At 42.0% G+C, this 18,748-nt stretch overlaps 1 protein-coding gene across 2 annotated transcripts in view; it reads left to right on the top strand.

The window, feature by feature from the left end:
• Nucleotides 1-18,748, top strand: part of KDM4B (lysine demethylase 4B) — a 254,704-nt gene that overhangs the window by 52,302 nt on the left and 183,654 nt on the right. The gene's annotated exons all lie outside the window — the stretch shown is intronic.

The raw sequence follows: 18,748 nt of genomic DNA on the forward strand, positions 1-18,748 counted from the left end.
AAGTTACTAACCCGGTTGTTAAGTGAATCTGGCTTCCCCATTGACTTGGCTTGCGAGAAGGTCGGAAAAGGGGATCACGTGACACACACACACACACACACACACACACACACACACACACACACAGGACATGACAACAGTCATAAATATGAGTCCGTTGCCAAGCATCTAAATTTTGATCACATAACCATGGGGATGCTGCAAAGGTGGTAAGTATGAAACACGGTAATAAGTTACTTTTTTCAGTGTTGTTGTAACTTTGAATGGTCACTAAATGAGCTGTTCTAAATTGAGGACTACCTGTAGTGCTGGGGTTTTTTGTTTTTAACTGGGGGACTGAAGATATATGGACTTCCAACTCCATACATGCAGTTCCCCAGCCATGACGTTAGGGTTAGTGTTAGCATGCTGGCTGAAGAATTCTGGGATGTGAAGTCCACATATTTTCAAGTTGCCAAGGTTGAAAAACACTGCTTTAAATCAAGGAAGGAAGTGACGAGAAGGATGCCACAAGGCAAGTATCCAAGACGAATCATGTGCTTACAAAGGTACGTGGAAGAAATGATTGTTATAACAAAACAAAAAAAGCAGAGACACACAAGGACCTTTTAGATCACGTGATTTGCTCAATTACATTTCAAGGAAACTGGCTGTTATAAAAGTCTAATACGTCCTTTTCAAGATACAGAAAATGTGAAGTTATTTGCAACTCATCTTAAAATTGTCACACGCAGATTAACAATAATAAAAAAAATGAGATGATCTATTAGAGTAGCACACAATATTGTCTTTTAATAAACACGGTCTTAAGAGGTCCACTAAATTAAATTAGTTCCCATCAATTAGCAACTGAAGATTTCATTCTTTTAAGTCATTGATCATAGGGGTGGAAGGAACCCTACAGGAATCCTCAGATCATTCCAGGTAAACGGGTGCATTAATATGGTCGTGGGTCCAGGAATGGGCAGAGGAGAAAAATTGCACTAAGGAGTTACTATAGAAGAGAATATTTGTAGCTCATGATCGAAATGTGGAGTCTTGATGCTCTCTGAGCTTGGTTGTTTTCTTGCAGACCTTTCATGACCCAACTAAGTAACATCATCAGTGCTATGTGGGGCTTGCTCTCTGTTTATATACTAGTGTCTTGGCCTGTCACTGTTGATGGGAGCATTTTTGGTGATTCCTTGATTAGCCTGTTGCTTACTGAAGCTTATTGGTAGTTTGTTGATTTGGTATTGTTGACTTCTTGATTGTTGGTCTACTGTTAATCTTGGTGTTAATATCTGCTCATTTGGGTATTGATTGCTGGTGAGGAGGTATTTTGGGTTTCTCCCCCACCCCCCACCCCCCTTTTTTTTTTGGAGGAAGGAGGAAGTCTGTAGAGATTCTCAGTCATCCAAAGTCACGGTTGTCGTAAAGGTGCTTTTTCAGGAGGCAACTGGTTGTTGTTGTTTTTTGAAGACGTTTCGCTTCTCATCCAAGAAGCTTCTTCAGCTCTGACAGGATAGTGTGGACTGGAAGGATTTATATTCCTTGCAGGCAACTGGTCTTTTGCATCCTTCTGTGCTTCAACGACTCTCTAAAACAGGGGTGTCAAACGCGTGATGACACGTTGTCATGTGACATATTGCAACTTCCCCCCTTCACTAAACTGGGGGTGGGCGTGGCCAGTGTGTGATGCATCTGGCTGCGGGCCATGAGTTTGACTCCCCTACTCAAAAAGGATACAAATGACCAGCTGTCTGCAAGGAATATAAATCCTTCATTCCCCACCATCCAGTCAGAGCTGAAGAAGCTTCTTGGATGAGAAGTGAGACATCTTCAAAGAAAAAACAAAGTCTAGTTGCCTCCTGAAAAAGCACCTTTGGGAGGAAGGAGGAAGTTCCTAATCTTGAAAACTATAAAATAAAGGACCAGCCTGCCTCCCTGCCTGCCTGAAATCTTGGGGTCTTCATGCCTGGAGCTTATTTTTTCAATAGTAACTTTATTAAAAATCAGAGGGGGTAAACTTATTCTCCAAAGCACCTGAGGGCAGGACAAGAAGCAATGGATGGAAACTAATCGAGGAGAGAAGCAAACCTAGAACTAAGGAGAAATTTCCTGACAGTGAGAACAATTAATCAGTGGAATGGAAGTTGCCTCCAGAAGTTGTGAGTACTCCATCACTGGAGGTTTTTAAGAAGAGACTGGACAGCTACTTGTCTCCTGCTTGAGCAGAGAGAGGGTTAGACTAGAAGACCTCCAAGGTCCCTTCCAACTCTGTTATTCTGTTTATCGCAGGGAAAATTAGACAAATACCCACCGGTAGATCTGGATCAGATTTTTCCAGCCACGATTTTGCTTTTGCCTGAGATGATTTGGGAAGCTTAATGCAGCGCTCAGAGAAGTGCCAGTTGGTTTTTCTTTCATTGTCCCAGTGTCTCATTTAGATCCAGTCCAACCTGTTGGGTTAGAACACGAAGCCTGAGACTCTCCTGCTTGTTGGCTTGGCAAGACGTGGGCTTCCTACACTTTTGAAATGAACGTACTTCTCCCCCACGGGTTGTCCTTCAGATGGAGCTGGATTCGAAGGGCCAGGTTATACAACTGCTATTTTGGCGATAACAACTTCAGAGCCGCCTGCCTTCCTGCAGAAGATTTTTGTGCTGCTAAATAGTTTCTCTCCAGGCTGCCAAGTGGGAAGCCACAGGGCTCATTGTTGTATTTTCCTTTCTATAATTATAGTATACAGGGTGGTTTTGTTTTTTCATTCTGTGTTCTAATTACCACCTTTTTTTCCTAGCCGGCCCTCGGTTCTCCTTTCAAATCGATAGAAACATATTTTATGCAATTTAAAACAAAGCATGTAAAACAATAAAAAGATTAGCCTACATTAGAACTTATGAAACAAATCAATAGCTCACGAGCAATGGAGCAGAACCGTCAAGAGACTCCTGTGCCAAGGTGAATAAAAATATTTTTAACATGGGTATAAATTAAAACGAGGTTGGTGTATCCTTTATCTGTGGGGGCCAAGGCAGAAAAGGCTCTTTTCTGGATGGATGCTCAATGAAAATTGACAAAATGTGGCTTCAGCAGGAGTCTCTCCAAGCCCCAAGTCTGTTGAAGTGAAAACAAAAACCTTAAGTTTGGCCGAGCAGCCATTTGAGCTCTCTGTGAACAGTGTCTCCATGCATCAATCTAGCCATTGAATTTTAATTTGCTTTATAGGTAGTCCTTGACTTACAACTGTTCATTTAGTAACTGTTCGGAGTTACAACAGCACTGAAAAAAAAGTGACTTATGGCTGTTTTTCATACTTAACAACCATTGTAGCATCCCCACAATCACGAGATCAAAATTAGGACACTTGGCAACTGACTCTTATTCATGACAGTTGCAGTGTCCTGGGGTTTTGACTTTCTTACAAGCAAAGTCTATGGGGAAGCCAGCTTTGCTTTAACAACCAGGTTATTAACTTAACAACTGTGGTGCTTCACTGAACAACTGTAGTAAGAAAGGTCATAAAATGGGGCAAAAATTCACTTAAACAATACCGCGCTTTGCAACAAAAATTTTATGGTTACATTATGGTTGTATGTTGTAGATTACCTACGCATGCAGCTCTTTCACCCCTCTGCTGTAGCTCCCTGTGGCCCTGTCGCAGCAGAGGGATGAAAGAACTGTCGCCCTATGGCCTAAGAGCTGTCCAGCTGCTACGATGATGTAATGCTGGGAATGAGTCAGCAAGGTTTTTGGGCTGATATCACTTTAAGAGCCTGTAATAAGAAGAGGCCCTGTTGGGGCATATCCCACTCTCCATGTGTGCTTCCATGCTGTAATTGCTGATTGCTGTTTGTTTAAGGTCTGACTAAAGTATGTGTATGTATATATTCTTTGTAGATAAAACCACTATTAAAATACAAACCTCTGTTTACTGTATTTGCTCCTGGGTTGTCTCACATAGTCACAGTGTGCGCACTCTGACAGATATCCCCAGTTCTAAGTTGAAAAGGCAGATGGTCAGCCATAAGCATCTTGTCCTCATTTTCTGGCTGCAGGAGTCGAATCCCATCCCTTAAAATGGACATTGGCAGCGCACTTGGTGAACTACTAAGGTCTCCCTGAAATCTGTCAACTATGTCAGTATAGAGAGGCTGTTTCTAATCCTGGAAGTGGTGGATTCATCCAAGTTCTGTTTAATAATTAAATTGATATGACTGCCTATTTGATGCATTAATCTGGGCAGCTAACAAACAGTGGGATAACAATAATTGTTCTGAGAGTGAGATGGGCAATACCTAAATTTGTTGGTTAGATAGATGGATGAATAGATGGATGGATAGGTAGGTAGACAGACAGACCGCAATTGAGGCCAAAATTTATGTCGCTAAGTGAGACATTTTTAAAGTGAGTGTTGCACCAGTTTACGATCTTTCTGGCCACCGTTGTTAAGTGAACCACTGCAGCTGTTACATTAGTTAGACAATTGTTAAGTGAATCTGACTTCCCCATTGACTTCGCTTGTCAGAAGATCACAAAAGGGGATCACGTGACCAGTGGTGGGTTGCTCCTGGTTCTGTCCGGTTCTATAGAACCGGTAGTAAAACCGGCGGGAGGCTCCGCCCACCTGCCACGACGTCATCACGGGTGATCTGTGCATGCACAGAAGCGCGTGTGCTCTGGCTGCGAACCGGTAGTAAAGATAAATAGAACCCACCCTTGCATGTGGCCCCCGGGACACTGCAGCTGTCATAAATATGAGTCCAGTCCGGATTTTGATCACATGACCTTGGGGATGCCGCAAAAGTCATACGAAAAATGGTCCTAAGTCACTTTTTTCAGTGACCTCGTAACTTTGAACAGTCACTAAATGAAGTGTTGTAAGCGGAGGACTACCTGTGTTGGCCATAATTGGCCGACTGAATTCCAACTGGAGGTCTAGCATGAGCGAGTCCAACTTGCCGAGTAGGGCTCTAGCACGCGATTCACTTAACAGCTGTGGTTTAAAAAAAAGGTTGCAAAGCTCACTTAACCACAGTCCCGCTTAACCGTGGAAATTTGGTGCTCAATTGTAAATAAATAAATCGAGCACCATTCGTAGGGACTGGTTGTGCCAGAGATTTCCCGCTGCTGCCATTGCTCCTGCTCCTGCTTCTCTTCCTCCTGTTTGAGGTCTTTTCAAACGGTGGAGCAAAAAAAAGGAGTTTTTGCTGGGACTGGGACTAATCAGATGACAAAAGGGTCAGTTGTGTAGCTACAGGGGAACTGGGTTACGTAACTCCTTTGACAATTTGGTAAAAAAAAGAGACAAGGAGCTTCAGAAAGAAAATGTGAAACGGTTTCCTATTAGAACGTCAAAGTCTTGTGGGAGAAATTGAAGGTAAAGGACCGAAGAGGAAATTCAATTATTTGGGGAAGCCAGAGAGTTATTGGGGGAAGCCTTTTCGTCTGGATCTAGGTTGATTCAGGTAGTCCTTCATTTACAACTGGTTACTTAGCAACTATTCCAAGTTATAACAGATCCCACTAAAGGTATTTATAACCCGATTCTAAAGTTCTAATAACCAGCTTACGGTTTTTTTTGCTAAAAAACTGATTTTACTTCTGGGTTTCAGCAAAAACCCCTATAGCGGATAAGTTCTCTTAATGGTCATTTAATGACCACCACAAAAAATAAAACTCCATTATATTGTGAGTTAAGGACTACCTGCAATTGGGATCCCCGGCAGACACTTTATAGTTGATTTCCCAGAGGTGCTTTTTTTCAAGAGGCAAACGGACTTTCTGGTTTTTCTTTGAAGACATTTTGCTTCTCATCCAAGAAGCTCTGATGTGACACAATTAAAAAAAACCAAAACAGTTAGAGGTAATTAAAATCCAACCTAGAATTAAGGAGAAATTCCCTGACAGTGAGAACAATTAATCAGTGGAACGACTTGACTCCAGAAATGGTGGGTGCTCCATTGCTGGAGGTTTTCAAGAGAAGATCGGATTGCCATTTGTCTGAAATGATATAGAGTCCTCTGCGTGACCAGGGGGTTGGACTAGAAGACCCCCAAGGTCCCTTCCAACTCTGTTATTCTGTAATCCCAAATGCCCTCTTCCTTACGAGGCTCCTTATGAGATGTGCTGTTATGAAACTCACAAGGAGAAACGATGTATACCAAAAAGCCGACTCTGAAGCCCTAGTAATTTAGTGATGGACGGGAGGGGTGCAGCACGGAGATATTAATGACTGAATGGGGAATTCTGGGAGTTGGAGTCCACCGGTCTGAAAATTGCCAAGGATGGACACCCCTGGGTGAAATTTTAATTTGCAGAATACAACGCATAGAATTGCTAACAGTGTAACCAATGAACACGTGTCTGTACCAACACTGGATCCCTCAGCCTGAGGACAAAACCATATTTTAAGAGCCTTCTGAAAGGCCAGCAGAATTGAGGAGAAGTCTAACATCTAGGGGTGCAATGGTTCAAAAAGTGGGGGCTGCAGCAGAAAAGGCTCTCCTCCTGGGTTGGGTCCAGTGGTGAAATCTAAACTTCTTTCCTACCGGTTCTGTGGGAGGTGCTTGGTGGGGGTCATGTGATTGGGTGGGTGTGGCTATGTAATCATGTGACTGGGAGATCAAAAGAAACTCACTAACAACGTCCTGCAGGAGCAGGGTTGGACTAGATGACCTCCAGGTCTCTTTTAGCCCTGGATTATCCTCTGAAGCTACGTCTAGTGCCAGGTTTGTAGTTCTTCCTTCCTCTCCTTTTTCCTTCCTTCCTTCCTCCCTCCCTTCTTTCTTTCTTTCTTTTTTTCTTCCCCTCTGCCCCCCCCTCTCAAAAACTGACCTCCCCCACCAGCCATTTTTTGCCTACACCCCCTAGTTTTGGCCTAGCAGGCTTCAGGGAAGCTGCCTGGGAACAAAAATGGACCCCCCACCCCCTTAAAAAAGGGGTTCCGATGATTGTGCACCACAGCTGTGATCTTCGGAGCCTTTTTTTAATCTTTTAAAAGCATTTTTTACTACCGGCTCTGGCGAATAGGTAGTAAAAAAATGCTTTAAAAAAGAAATAAAAGGCTCCGATGATTGCGCGGCACAGCTGTGATTGTCGGAGCCTTTTTTAAAAACTTTTTTAAAGCATTTTTTTACTGCCTATTCACCCGAGCCAGTGGTAAAAAAAAAGCCTAAAAAGTTAAAAAAAAAAAAAGTTCCGATGATCAGCTGAGCAATACACGATTGTCGGAACTTTTTTTTTTTTTAACTTCTTAAAGCATTTTTAACTACCAGTTCTGGCATGTATCCCTGCATGGGGTACAAAACACATTACTTCCTGGTTAAAACCAGGAAGTAACGACAACCGGGCGGGTGGGCAGACCCTCGTGCCAGGATTGCTGCCAGTTCTCCGAACCACCTGCCATGATTGCTACCAGATCGGGCGATCTGGTCCTAGCCGGGAGCATTCACTCCTGCTTGTGTCCCATCAGCTGACATTTCTTAGTAGATGTGATCCATCCCATGACCTGGTGAGAGGGATGTAACTGGAGACAGGTGGTCCCTCAAATAACCTGGTCCCATATCCTACACCTGATCCAGGATGGCGCTTCTGTTGCCATTACCATTTAAAATTGTGTTAGTGCTCTGTGCCAAAGGCCCTACCCCATTTATTGCAATATTGCAAAATGTAAAACTTTGATAGGCCTAAATGTTTTTATACCCTGCTAATAAAAACCTTAGTACCGTTAAGCTTAACTTCAATTAATCAATCATTTTGTAGCTCCTTCTTCAGATAAAAAAAGAGAGTGGATGTTTTCAGTCTCTTCAATTATTGGTTGATGATTTTTTTTTTAAACCTACAGATACACACAGTTTAACTCCAATCCTTACAAAACACATGAATTTATTTTAGTGTACAAAATACACAGTCAAATATTAAAACAGCCAATGCATAATTTTAAAAATGTTTAAACAAAACGCAGTATTACGGTTGTGTTATATGCACAGTATAATTACATTTTTGGAAAAGCAGAGGGTTTTTTTGATGGATTTGTGTGAAGGCTGCAAGAATTATTTATTTATTTATTTGTTTGTTTGTTTGTTTATTTGTTTGTTTGTTTGTTCGATTTATATGCCGCCCTTCTCCGGAGACTCAGGGTGGCTTACAATGTGTTAAGCAATAGCCTTCATACTTTTGTATATACCTGCTTAGTAGGGCTTTCGCCCTCCCCCAAGCGGTGTTCTTTTTTATACAAAGTCAGTTTATTGCCCCCATAATCCGGGTCCTCATTTTACCTACCTCGAAAGGATGGAAGGCTGAGTCAACCTTGAGCCTGGTGAGATTCGAACTCGCAGTAATTGCAGGCAGCTGGTGTTAATAACAGTGCTTTAGTCTGCTGCGCCACCAAGGCTCTAATTGTTAGCAGACGTTAAGTTTAGTAGTACCTTCTCTTCAATCCTGTCCATTGTAGGGGTAAGCAGATCACTTTTTAAAATTAACAACAATGATATGTCCATCTGACTAATTAAAAGTCTAATTAAAAATTAATTATGATTAGAATCAGTGTAGGACACATCTGCAGAATAGCATGCCTCAGCATGTGTGTACATGCACACACACACACACACACACACACACACACACACACACACCCCTCTGTGTTGGAAAGCTTACAAATTAAAGTTTCAAAAGAAGAGAGAAGAAAAGGAGAGACAGAAGTAAGATATCTGGATCAATAAAATGCACAAAAAACTTTGATAGGCTTGAACTGAAGAAGTCTCTTAATTGCACCCTGCCCAGATACATGCTGTGAGTGAGATGGACGGTCTCCTATGTTAGAGAAAAATAAATAAAAATATTTCCCCTCTTAGACTTTTTTGGTCTCACTGGGGTGAAGCACCCACACGGTTTCCTCTTTTTCAGTTTAAGGTACTGATCACAAAAGGTTGTCCTAGACCTAGGCAAAAAGATAGCTGCAGGTTCTCTGGCAAAAGATTTGATGGCCTGTAGGATTTGGGAAGGAGCAGAACTTAAAATTGAAACTGTTGAGGAGTTACGTAACATGATTCAGAAGAACAAAATAACAACGTTGGAGTTCTTCTAGTCCAACCCCCTGCTGAAACAGGAGACCTTATACCAGTGATGGCTAATCTTTTTGCTGTCGCGTGCCAAAAGCGGGGGGAGCCTGGGGGGTTGTGTGTGTGTGTGTGCCTACACCCACAATTCAATGCATCAAGACCTTTTGGCCAAAGGCCTGGGAGCTTTCTATGCGTTCAGTATTTCAGAAAGGGGAAAGGAGCTGATGACACAGTAGCTTTCTCCATCCTTCAGATGAGCTGCATTTCAGTTGCCGGTCCTTGAACGTAGACTTCTGACTTGTTTAACAACACCTATAGGCTAGTCGCAGCCCAGATCATCAAGCAGCCCAGATCATCATCATCTTGAGTCTTTTAAATGCCGCTCTTCAAATACTGCAGCCTTAACCATGAATGATTGCGTGTCAGAATTATCCAGCTCTTCTTCTCTTGATAGGGGGGAGGAAGGGGGGGAACGGACGGACAACAACCTTTCAACGGCGTCAATCATTGGATTCCAGCGTTGGAAGGCTGTTGAATCCCAACTCTCTGCTCCATCGAAATTAAAGCAGGCCCAACATATGGCTGTCTAGCCTCTTGTACTTGAACGCATTTGGTGGAAAGGAGAACCCATCGTGCTCTTCAGTAACTGCCAGGCTTACCCCGCTTTGGCCACCACTGGAATCTTTGCGGGGGGGGGGAGGCTGTGTATGTTTTTATGAAGAGGAATGGGGTGGACAAGGTTATTTGAATCGCCACTTCGATGAGTTGGAAAGGATCCCAGAGTAAATAAAAGGCAGTTGCTTGGTGAGATGCACGATATGGGAATGATCCCAGCATGGCCCTAAGCCTTTTCTGGACTAGGAGGGACCGGCTTGGACCAACGGCTTCTGCTTCGCTTAATAGATCTTGCCAGATGGTTACAATAAATTGCAGCTTTTGGGGTCTTTTAAAAAAAAATTTTTGGGAGAGGGGAAAGTGTGACACAAACCTTTGTTTAAAATGATTCACTGTAAAGTGTCGATGGAGATTCTCAGTCATCCAGATCATGCTGAAGAAGCTTCTTGGCTGAGAAGCGAAATATCTTCAAAGAAAAACCGGGAAGTCCAGTTGCCTCTTGAAAAAAAAGCACCTTTAGGACCTCACTGGAAAGACTTAGCTGCCTGTGCCGCAGTTGAGAGTTTCCTACCATCTTCTGTTTGATAACAGGGTATATGGTGCTCTACTTGATGACGCAAAAAGAATGTGACACCTTTTTCAGAAGATTTGCAGGAATGTCTGCGGATGACCTGAGGCTTGATTTTGTGCATGGCTGCAGTTCATTGAAACAATTTTCTCCCCTTTAGAAGCAAGGAAAAGTTGAATGCAACCCCATCAAGTAGGACAGCAGTGGCAAAAAATAGATAGTCGGATTGCTCTAAGCCCAAATAGTTGACGTTAAGGAAAGGCTGGGGATTGACTTATGACCACAGTTGAGTCCAAAATTTCCATTGCTAACAGAGACATTTGTGAGTTTCGCCCCATTTTACGACTTTTCTTGTCACCGTTGTTCAGTGAATCGCTGCGGTTGTTCAGTTAGTAACACAGTTGTTAAGCGAATCTGGCTTCCCCCATTGGCTTCGCTTGTCAGAAAGTCGCAAAAGGGGATCACGTGACCCCGGGGACACTGCAACCGTCATAAATACAAATTAGTTGTCAAGCATCCAAATGTAAATGACATGACCATAGAGATGCTGCAGTGCTCATAAGTGTGAAAAATGGTCATACGTCCCTTTTTTCAGTGCCTTTGTAACTTTGAACGGTCACTAAATGAACTGTTGTAAAGTTGAGGACTACCTGTATCTGATTTAAGAAAGGACGCAGCTTTTAGGAAAAGATGGTTAAATGAGTTAAAACAATAAGAGATAGGAAGAAATTCTGGGCTGAACTCTACGTTATTTGCCTCTAGGGACACATAACGGGGATGAATATGGCTGGGCAGCATTGGGCCACCGACAGCACAGTTTTCTTGTCGAAACGTTGTGTGCAGAGTGCTGTTTCCCCTGCACAAACCTGTTTTGTAGTTATTTGGATTTGAGAAATAATTTCACGGCATTGACGCCACCGTAAACATTTTAAAGCTGCCTTGCTCTGCTCTGTTTGCACAGTGATGTTAAGAGAAAAGGCCCAACGCTGGCATCTTAGCAAAAATTTATTCTGCACTGGGCCTTTTTCTTCAGATACAGAAACTTTGCATAAATGAGTTTCGGAACACATCCTGAGCTGAGGGTGTAAAAAAACAGCCCCATTGTGGTACAGAGAATTAGTACACACAAGCCTTTACCCGTTATTTGCACAGTGGCATGACTCTTAGCTGTTTTGTGCCAAGTGAAAGGGACAGTTTGCATATACCAGCTGGCACAGGACAGGAACAGCTGCTCCACATTGCTGCCATTTTAGTCTCTCTGTCTCTGTCTCTGTCTCTGTCTCTGTCTCTGTCTCTCTCTCTCTCTCTCTCTCTCTCTCTCTCTGTGTCTTTCTCCCTCTCTCTCTCTGTCTCTCCCTCTCTCTCTCTGTCTCTCCCTCCCTCCCTCCCTCCCTCATTATTATATATTTAAATGTTACAAATATAACCGAATAACAGAATTTGGACCTTGGAGATTTTCTAGTCCAACCCCCTGCTCAAACAGGGGCCCTTTATCATTTCAGACAAATGGCTGTCCCACACTCTTCTGAAACACCACCAATGTTGGAGCAATCACAGCTTCTGGAGGCAAGCAGTTCCACTGGTTAATTGTCCTCACTGTTAGGAAATCTCTCCTTTGTTCTAGGTTGCTTCTCTCCTTGGTTAGTTTCCATCCATTGCTTCTTGTCCTGTCTTCAGGTGCTTTGGAGAATAGGTGGAGCCCCCTCTTCTTCGTGGCAGCCCCTCAAATATTGGAAGACTTCTGTCATGTCGCCCCAAATCCTTCTTTTCATTAACTTAGACTTACCCAACTCCTGCAAACGTTCATTGTTTGTTTTAGCCTTCCAGTTCCCTAATCCTCTTTGTTGCTCTTCTCTGCACTCTTTCCAGAGTCTCAACATCGTTCTTACATCGTGGCGACCAAAAGCGGATGCAGCATTCCAAGTGTGTTCTTATCATATATTAATGGGAACTGACAATTTAGAAAGTCTACTTGTTTTTTTCAAGAATGTTATGAATTGCTTAGCGGTTCCTAGAGTCCAGTTGCCTCTTTTCTTCCCCTGCATCATAGGAGCATGAAGTTGGAAATAGCTACCTAGATTATCAGATTCAGCCACCTGCTCTGTGCAAGAATCCAACTTCAAGCATCCTTCAGCTGAACATCTCCAGTGAAGAGGAGAGCATTGCTTTTAAGTAATTGGTTTCGCTGCTCATTGGGTCTTACTGTTAGGAGGTTCCCCCCACCCCCGTTTAACATTTAGTTGGAATCTGTCTTCCTGTGACTTAAATCCATTATCTGTGTCTTGCACTCTAGAACAGGAGTCTCCTGCAGCGTGCTATCATTTCGCATATTTGAAGAGGGCTGACATTCTGTCTTCTCTTTCCAAAACGTGCCTAGATTATTTTTTTTTTTACAAAAGTGATGGATTCGGGAGCCATTTTAAAAATGTATCTTTTGGAGGGGGGACAAGAATGAGATTCTAAGTGAAGTAGAGGGTGCTTCTCCTTATAGTCAGGACCTTGTCTAGCTGGCTGGGGAATTCTGGGAGTTGAAGTCCGCCAGGCTTAAAGTGGCCACGGTTGGAGATCCCTGTCTAGGAGATACTACATCCCTTACGCTTGTAAGGTTTCATCTAACAAGCATTCAGCACTTGATAACATGGTGGTGTTTTTTTCTCTCTCTCTTCTCCCAGTGTAAACTTATTAAATTTCCACTTCTGGAGTAAAAGATGTAGGCTTCTCCAAAAAAAAAAAAAAAACCCAAAAACCCATTGGCTCAGTTAAATGGATTAATGTTTATTGTAGTTTTTGCAACAGCTAGTATAGAGAAGATATTTCTGTCCCGCATCATATTTCTTATAAGAAGGCATTTTATGGTTTGGAATTTAACAAGTTTGTGAGGAGAGGAAGAAATGGATAGGTTTGTGCAGCAGTGGTGACAGTGAAGAAAAGGCTTGTGGCTGTGTGATACCTTCCTTTCTTTCTTTTTGCAAGTTTGCTGGTGAATCTGAATTTGCTACAAAAGTCATTGGGAAATAAATGAACAAGATTTGACCCCCCCCTTTCACTATTGGCTTTAAGTGACCATCTTTCCTCTTCTGTCTGCGAAACCTTTGATCAAAATATCATTTAAAGCTTGCAGGATATTCACTTGCATGTGAGTTTCATCCTTTTGAATGGAAATATGAAGGAATAACAGAATAACTGTGCTGGAAGGAACTTCAGAGATCTTCTAGTCCAGCCCTCTGTTCAGGCAGGAAACCCTATATCATTTCAGACAAATGGTTGTCCAATCTCTTCTTAAAACCTCCAATGTTGGAGCATTCACAACTTTTGGAGGCAAATTATTCCACTGATTAATTGTTCTCACTGTCAGGAAACTTTCTCCTTCGTTCTAGGTTGCTTCCTTCCTTGGTTATTTTGCATCTGTTGCTTTTTGTCCTGCCTTCAGGTGCTTTGGAGAATAGCTTGACTCCCTCTTCTTTGTGGCAGCCCCTCAAATATTAAAACACTGCTGTCAAGTCACCCCCAGTCCTTCTTTTCATTAAACTAGACATACCCAATTCCTGCAACCGTTCTTTGTGTGTTTTTAGCCTTCACTACCTGAAGGAAAATTGATTTGGGTGGCTTTGTCGAAGGCTTGATGGTGTTTGTGGAGAGGTCTGCCTACGGTTACTTCATTCTTACCTTTGCACCATCCCTGATGATTGAGTCAGACAGGAGATTCCCCCCTCCCAAAATGTGCATTCTAAGCTTTCCAAAAATTACAGCATTTTTGGTGATATTAACATGACAGTGATAATCATCCATTCAGTCATGTCCGACTCTTGACGATTCTGTAGGCCAGGTCTCTCTGCATCTTCCCATTTTGCACTATTTTGTACTAACGTACACCTCCAAAACAGATCTGGAAGCCTCATAGGCGCCGCAGAAAATGTTTTGCGATCGATCCTTACCGCACATATGCCGTTCTTCCCTAGAAAAGCAACGGCGTACGGTATTGGTTGCTCTTTTGGCCTCCCATCACAATGCCATGATTTTCTGAATTGAAGTTTGGTTCCAGGAGTTATCGATTGGGTGAATTTCGACTTCAGAACAAAGAAGTTTTGTTCCTGGCATTGTCATCGTAGCTCTAGGTTTGACTTTCAGGTACTTTTCATGAAGAGCCTGCAAATGTCCCTTTCAGAGCTTGGTGGTTTTCCTTCTTCGATTCTCTCTCGTGTCCCTTTTCATTCTTGTTTGGACTCGGAGCAGACACGCAGTCCTGTTTTCCACGTTTATCTCATCCGTTTCCAGAACTGGCTAGAGAGTGTTAGAAGATGTTTGATTTATCCAGAGGGAAGGTATTTTTCTACGCCGTTTCTTGCAAGTTTACTTTGGCTTGCTGGTTAAAATGTATGGCGAAATGATATTTGTGAGTTACTCATGAGGTATTTGCGAGATAGTTATGAAATGGGGGGGCTATATGAATTTGATCAATAAATAACACAAGTGACTCGAGGATTTCGAGGTAAGGGGTGAGCAGACAAAGGGTCAAGCCGGCTAGGATTTAATCTGGCTACTGAAGTGACATAAAGAATTTCTTTCTATGAAATAGTCTGTTTTTATTAGAAGATACAGTACAGGTAATCCTCGACTCACGACCACAATTGAGCCCAAAATTTCTGTTGCTAAGGGAAACATTTGTTAAGTGAGTTTTGCCCCATTTTATGACCTTCCTTGCCCCGGTTGTAAAGTGAATCACTGCCGTTAAGTTAGTAACAAGGTGGTTGAGTGAATCTGGTTTTCCCTTTGACTTTGCTTGTCAGAAGGTTGCAGAAGCTGATCCCATGACCTCCACGGCATTGCAGCCGCCATAAATGGGAGTCACTTGCCAAGCGGCTGAATTTTGATCACGTGATCGTGGGGGTGCTGCAAAGGTCACAAGTGTGAAAAATGGTTGTAAGTCGCTTTTTTCAGTGCCGTAAGATAATAGATGGATGGATGGACGGACAGACAGGCAGAAAGATTTAGATAAATGATACTATAGCTATCTAGATACAGACAGACGATAGATTGATAGATGATAGATAGAATAAGAATGGAATATTGGAATATTGGAATATTGGAATAGAATAGAATAGAATAGAATAGAATAGAATAGAATAGAATAGAATAGAATAGGTAGATACTGTAGATAGAGACAGACAGACAGACAGACAAAAAGATTTAGATAAATGATACTATAGCTATCTAGATACAGACAGACGATAGATTGATAGATGATAGAATAAGAATGGAATATTGGAATATTAGAATAGAATAGAATAGAATAGAATAGAATAGAATAGAATAGAATAGAATAGGTAGATACTGTAGATAGAGACAGACAGACAGACAGACAGACAGATGACCCTCAACTCAACTGATTTAAATGGGCCATTGTTTACTCTCTTGGGTGCTGTTCCCCTTTTCAGTAATTATAGAATGTTAAAAGCTGCATAGGGCCTCTTTTTCCCAAGCCTTGTGCAGACACTGTGAAATTAATTTTTCACTTTCCAACATGAGTTGGATGGAGGTGACATTTGCAGAGGCCTCCGAGTTGCACCCTTTGCTCTTGGTATTTGCATTTTGCTAGAAGAAGGTCACGACGAGGTTGAGTAATCCTAGTTAACTACTATGCGGTGGCACTGAAGCCGGGAGTAATGCTGGCAATAAAGAGAAGAGAGGACAAAAGCAGAGCTGTGCGCATCACCGTAGAATTGTCAGATTTTGAATTTCTCTCAGAAAAACTCAGCAATGGGAGGTGAGCACGGTGAAGCAATGGGAGCTCAGTGCAATCAATCCAACATCACATGAACAGCTGTTTCAGTATTTCCTACATTTTTGGTTGATTGGGCACTTTTCCATTCTCCTTCAATTAAAACCGAAGGCAAACAGACCACACCTAGAAAGGACAATTGTTTATTTGTCAAAATAGGTGTCCAGGTTTTTTTTTTTTTTAAAGTAAATAGGCCAGTCCATGTTGACTTCATTAGTCATTTTACACACCATTTTGCTTGTTTATCTTGTTTATTTGGGATTTAATGAGGATCCATTTTCTTTAGGTATTTCTGCTATGCCCTGAAAAATGGTTTCTTGGGAGATTCCAAAATTTGTCACTCAGGTGGGATAGAAGGAAGAAATTACCAGTGAATGTCGTTTGGATAAAAATTGAAAGGATGGTTTCGGGGGGAGCAATTAAGGTTGAATAGGGAGTACAGTGGGGTCCTTGGTGCACTCCGAACTTCGTTGCTTTCTTGCAGACGTTTTGCTACCAAACTAGGTAACATCATCCATGCTAGAAGGAGTGGGGTTTGTGGAGAGGAGGAGGAGGATTTGGGGTACTTGGTGCTCTCTGAGGTTGGTAGTTTTCTTGCAGAAGCTTCATTACCTAACTAGGTAACATCATCAATGCCAACACCAAAGACCCCACAGTAGTCATTGTCATTGTCCTCCTCCTCCTCCTCCTCCTCCTCCTTCTCCTCCTCCTCCTCCTCCTCCCTCCACAGTTCAACCCTGAGCTACATCTCTTCTCCTCAATAGGCATAATTCTCTTCAATAGGGATTACAACCGGAGAAAACAGAAAATTGTCGGGTTTGTTTTGTTCGGAAAATAACATTTTAGTGGTTTCAGTGCTTGAAAACAAGACCTTTTTTTTACCTCCCTAGGGGGGCTTTGACATATAGATGAGAAGGTCCCCATAGAACAAAGCGCTTATGACTTCGATGTGCTGCATTTCTGATACTTCTGCCTTGTCTTTTTTTTTAAAAAAAAAAATGATTTACGATTTAGTCTTCGCATCCTGAGATGGTTGGCCCTGTCTTCCTCTTTCTTGACACAGTCGTTTAATTTTAAACTCAACGGGCATTTTGGTTATTTATTTTCATTGTTCTTGGCAATAATTCTAAGCTGTTAGACAGGAAAATTGTATTCAAAAATGCTGTTTCACACTTTATTGTTTGATGATGTGGAGTGATAGAAAATAACACATTTGCTTGCCTTTATAGTCGGGTAATTATTCACATCCATCACCCTATTCTAAGGGAATAAACATCACCAAAAAGAAATTGCACTATTAATAGCAGTCTCTTCAGTAAGAATAAGAGGTATTTTTCTTGTGGGACTGTCCAATTAAGAGGTCCCAGGAAAGCAACAATAAAGCTTCAGCTTTTTGCTAAACCATGGATTTTATAATGTCCTTCCATTTCAAACAGGAGAGTGGATTCTTAAGCTGTGAATCAACGAATCAGGTCCAGAATACTAAAAGCAGGTAGATCTGTCATTAAAGCCAAGCTGAGGACTCCTTTCCTTAGCAGATAAAGGGCTGCAGCTGTCGCCATCCCTGCTCATTAACCGTGTTAATCAGTTTACTTAGATTTTGGGGTCCTGCAACAATTAAAAACTGAAATTTGGTTTTATAACTATTGGTTTCACTTGTATATTTGTTCCATTTTGGGGGCTGTTTCCCCCCCCTAGCTGTTTTCATCAAAATGTTGAATAATTAACATTGACAGTGAGAATTGCACAATTATGGCCCTTAACTTTTTAAGTCCCAAAATGTTCCATGAAAGGATGCAAACGGATTATCAGAGCAAAGGTTTAGTACAGGCAGTCCCTGACTTACCATAGTTCATTTAGAAACTGTTCAAAGTTACAATAGCCCTGAAATTGTGACTGACGGCCATTTTTCACACTTAACGACCACTGCAGCATCCCCCTGGCCACGTGATCGAAATTTCAGATGCTTGGCAACTGGCTCATATTTAGGACATTTGTAGCGCGGTTAAAGCCGTGTTACTAGCTTAACAACTGCAATGATTCACTTACCAACTGCGGCAAGCAAGGTCGTAAAATGGAGCAAAACTCACTTAACCAATGTGTTGCTTAACAACAGAAATTTTAGGTTCAGTTGTGGTTGTAAATCAAGGACTGCCTGTACGCTGGGAATATGTTGTTTCTCCCAGCATATTCAACCCTCTCTCCTACACAGTAAAGCAAGTAAGATACACATTATGTAGTTATTTTTGCTTCTTTTAATGGACAATAATTTTTGCAATCTGCCTCGTATCAATTATTTTTCTATTACCATTTGTACATTTTAATATTCCTCCAGCCATATTCTTCTCTTTGCAAACATTCTGTTCATGACCCTTGGAGGCTGCAACTGTCATAAGTACATGCCAGTTGCCAAGCGCAGACAGAGAACAAAGGAAATGACAGCTCCAAATCGCTTGAATTTCCACAAACTATAGGACCTTGAATCCTGGGTGTGTAGTTTAAGGAATTGGGCGCTGGCTTGTATGAATGAGACAGGCGCCCACTCAAATTGGAGGCTAGAGAGGAAGCTGAAACAAGAAACACCAGATTATCTCAAAAGATAAATACAGGTAGTCCTCAATTTATGACAAGTGAACCCAATTTTTCTGCTGTTGTGGGTTTTACTCCATCTTATGAACTTTCTTGCCTCAGATGCTAAGTGAATCACTGCAGTTGATAAATTAGTAACCCTGTCGTTAAGTG

Source organism: Pantherophis guttatus, chromosome 1, assembly GCF_059756535.1.
Source record: "Pantherophis guttatus breed Tessera chromosome 1, ASM5975653v1, whole genome shotgun sequence".
Classification (NCBI taxonomy): domain Eukaryota; kingdom Metazoa; phylum Chordata; class Lepidosauria; order Squamata; family Colubridae; genus Pantherophis; species Pantherophis guttatus.